At 43.9% G+C, this 4288-nt stretch overlaps 1 pseudogene; it reads left to right on the top strand.

Annotated features, from left to right (window-relative positions):
* Nucleotides 1-1048: 1048 nt before the first annotated feature.
* On the top strand, nt 1049-1564 carry LOC147448558 (histone H3-like centromeric protein cnp1 pseudogene; annotated as a pseudogene).
* Nucleotides 1565-4288: the final 2724 nt, after the last annotated feature.

Here is a 4288-nt window from a genome sequence, read left to right as displayed (position 1 = left end):
ATCATTGCATTACAAAAGTTGACATCCCGAACACGAGACTCCTCAAGCACTTGCTGCTCCCGCATATCAAAACCCTGGCTGCAGGTCAAAATTTCCAAATGGCACTCCGATCGAGCAGACCGGACTGGTACGGAACCGGCCCTCGGTGAATCTTTATCGGCTATTATCTTGGCGACCGGGACTCCAATCACTGATTTGAAAAGACCGACGCGCTCCTTAGAGTGAGCACTTCAGGCCCATACATTCATTTCAATTCTATCATGTTAGTTGCAGTTGGCCAATCCGGTACGGATCTGCAATTGACTTGAACTTTAAACTGCCATAACTTCTTCACCGTAGCTCCTATCGAGCCGTAAAGACAGGCCGGTAGAGCACTTCAAGCACTAAAGTTCTAGATCATAATCCCTCATCTGTGGTCACTGCAAGCATACTCATTTTTGGCATAATTGAGGCATCTGTTGGCCCTTTTAAGCCGCATCTGGCATACATTAATCATTAAGCTTGGCCTGTTATCAAGCCCTAATCACTGCTCACTTAATGTGTAGGCTTTAAAGAAGCTTAGCTTGCATTTCTCTGCTCTTTTCTCTACATTGCAGCGGAGCTGCACGACACCGCTGTACCCCTCCTCGCCCAATTCTTTACACTTTCGGATTGCTTCTTATTCCTAACCCGTACGATGCGATACAGACAAGTTGTAGATAGTGGGTTGCCAAGCTATTGCGTTGTGCGGGTGTCCTTCCTTGATTCATTGCTAGATCAATAGCTTCACATACGATGCGATTCGGACATACTCTAGAATGTGGGTGACCCGGCTATCGCGTCGTGCAGGCGTCCTTCCTTGATTCATTGCCAAGGTCAACAGCTTCACATACGATGCGATACGGACATGTTCTAGAATGTGGGTGACCTGCCTATCGCGTCGTGCAGGTGTCCCTCCATGATTCCTAGCCAAGATCATTAGCTTCACATACGACGCGATACGGACAGCTTCTAGACTGTGGGTGACCCAGCTATCATGTCGTGCGGTGATTTGTACTTTTTGACCCAAATGGCAAGGACGAAACAGACTGCAAGAAAAGTCTACCAAGCCCCAAAAGATCCAGAAAAAGATGATTTAGAGAAAGAAGATCCAGAGAAACCACCACCTCCACAACCTTGTCAGAGGCCCACTGCTAGAAAAAGGTTGAATTATCAAGTCAAATCTTTAAGAGAAATAAGAAAAGCACAAAAGTCTACTTGTCTACTGATTCCAAAGCTACCTTTCATGAGAGTTGTCAAAGAGATATCAGATAGACTTGTGAGCATGATGAATATCAAAACTGTTGTCTCAGTAAGGTGGCAATCTCAAGCTTTGATGTGCCTTCAGGAAACTGCCAAGGATTTTCTCATAGACTTTATGAATGATAGCTACATTGCAGTCGCATTTACTCACAGGGTCACACTTATGAGCAATGATTTTGTGCTTGTGTCAAGGCTGAGGTACAAGTTTGATAAGGCTCTTGAGCTTATTCCTAGTGAGGATCTTAAATCCTTCCAAATTTTAAATATCCCTCCTTCCAGGTAGCAGAAAGATTCAGGGGTTGTCATTGAGGATGTTACACATGAGTATGAGACAAGAAAGACCCAAGATATCAAAGCACGAAAGGAGGTTGAGAGGGAGCAAGACATGATATCAGAGGATGCTATCCTTAAAGAGCAAGCATAAATTTTAAGAGCATCCAACTCTCTCCTTTATGAAAAAGTTACAAGCCAAATGGTGGTGGATGTCTCCTTGTTTGGATATGATGAGGTGTACTTGGACATATTCCCTCAAGACACAAGTATGCTTGTAAACCCCAACATTGAGTTTGGTGACACTATGCTCTTTATCTATCTCAGGTATGCATTGCCCCTTTGCTAATTATTAGTGCGTGTGCAAGGCAGGCACAAGGGCCTCATTGGGGGTGTGTTTTCTTTTTTAGGTATCTTATGAGGGATCTTCCAGAGGCTCTAATTATGCAAATTTCCATACTTGACCCTCTAGTGACACAGTGCCTTTTTAACAATCAAGGAAGCCTTTCAAGTTTTTTTGAAGATTTTAACATGCTGACCTGCAACTACATAATATACCCCTATGTTGAAGGGTAAATCTTAACTCCTTACATGTTATTTTTAACATTTTGTGGTATTCCTAGCTAATTGTTATTTTTTGTAGAGGACATTGGAGTCTTATTATCTTCAATCTTTTGGAGAAAGATATTATGTTTATGAATTCATTGTCAAGTATCCATGGGAGAAGTAAACTATAGGTATGAAGTATGATCTATGCTTGATGGCCCATTGTTTTCTATTAGTAGCTTTTTGATTGGTCTTCTTGCAGTGCTGCCAAACTTATTGTTGGTCACCTGAGTACCACAAATAAGGATTACAATATAGAGTACTACAATCAAAAAGTGCCTTTACAAATAGACTCAACATCTTGTGGATGGAGGGTGCTTGCCAATGCATGGAGATATCTTGAGTCAAGGTGCAGGATGACTACACTCACTGTAAGTGTGTGGCTCATGTGCCATTGATTTATTTTGATTTCTTAACTATGTATGTATGTACTCATGTCCTTAATTCCTTTTTCTATTTGTTTCAGTTGCATGACTATCCAGAGTCTTGGATCACGTGGGTGAGAGAGAAGGCTGTTTCTATGGTTTTGGAAAGATCAATAAACCCAAATGATCCAGACTCTCCTTTGCCACCAAAGAAAGGTAGAGCCACCAAGGGTTTGGATGCAAAGAAAATGGATCAGAAGAAGAAAAGTCCTACAAAGAAGATCCATACAAAGAAAAAGGATCACAAGAAGAAGAGTCCTACAAAGAAGAACCATGCCAAGAAGAGTCCTGCCAAGGGGAACAGTCCCACCAAGAAGAAGATCCCTGCCAAGGGGAAGAGTCCACCAAGAAGACTGCCAAGGGGAAGAGTCCCACCAAGAAGAAGAGCCCTGCAAAAAAAAGAGCAGATACAAAGGGCCATCCATTCCACTCACCATTGAAATTCAAGGTTCAAAAGCATCGTACAGTTAAAAACACTAAGGGGGAGGCACCTAGCTCACTTTTCAAGCTACCATTCATGTTGCCAAAGAAGGTTCCCAAGTCACCCAAGCCAGCCACTCCTCAGGAGCCCAAAGCACCAACCCCTGCCAAGTCCCCCGTGCCAAGCCCTGAGGAGCCCAAGTCACCACCACCACCCACTCCTGAACTTTCACCCCTTCTGAACACAAAAGAAAAAGGTTCTCTGAGGATGCAGAATCCTCTCAGGCAAAAAGAAAAGTGGAGTTTCATGATTGATTACTCCACAAAAACTATGTACACTTTTGTTCATTTTGTCCATATGAACATATATATACCCTTTGGTGATTCATAATTTTGTACTTCAAATACTTAATACCAACTATAGATTCTTAAATGTGTATCATGGTGTCATGTAAGTTTAAAACAACATAAATAATGATCACAATAAGGTAGAGAAAAGATAAATTTATTTGCAAAATGCAATGATTACAATATTGAACTTGTTTTTTCAAGTCCTTGCAAGTGGCTCAAATACAACTCTTTTTGGGGGAAGGCATGTGATGCAAGAGGTTGAATTCTCCATCCTTGTGCTCACCACAATTTCATCCACTTTGAATCTATACTCGAGAGATGTTTCATCAAGAAACTCAAGAGATTCTCTAACATCATGTAGTCTCCAATTTGTTGTTACTATCACGCTTCTATACTCTGTCAGGACAAGGGTCCTACGGGGCAAGGCCCAACCTAGGGGGTCAGGGACCTAGGCCAAGACCAGTGCGGACTGGGGATCCGCTTAGGGCAAGTGCTAGGAGCTAGCCTATATAAGGGGCGGTAGGGAGGAAGATCCCAGGTTCAGTTACCCTAGGTCTTACACTGGTATCAGAGCCAGGTTTGAAGGAGCCATGGAGGAGGGGGGGAAGGTTGCATGAAGCATGCCGCGTCTCTCTCTCTCTCTCTCTCTCTCTCTCTCTCTCTCTCTCTCTCTCTTGATCGAGGCATCCATCTCTGCCTCGTTTCAGCAGCAAAAACGTGCATGGTCTTGCCTAAGAGTGCAAGCCATGGTGTGCAAGCGGCTAAGCAAGAGGACGGGTCGAAGTTCACAGCGTGTGCAGCCAGGCTTGACAAGCCGAGGTTGAAGACCCGCGGGCAAGGGGGCTTCTGTCGAGGAGGCGGGCGGCTCGAGGTGCAGGAAATTGAAGGGGGCTCGGCTCGTTGGGTTCGTGAGGCCCCAGGCAGTAATTTTTGAC

This window comes from Adiantum capillus-veneris, chromosome 10 (genome assembly GCF_014529385.1).
Source record: "Adiantum capillus-veneris isolate H3 chromosome 10, ASM1452938v2, whole genome shotgun sequence".
In the NCBI taxonomy this organism is placed as follows: domain Eukaryota; kingdom Viridiplantae; phylum Streptophyta; class Polypodiopsida; order Polypodiales; family Pteridaceae; genus Adiantum; species Adiantum capillus-veneris.
This window is presented reverse-complemented; position numbering and strand designations above follow the sequence as displayed.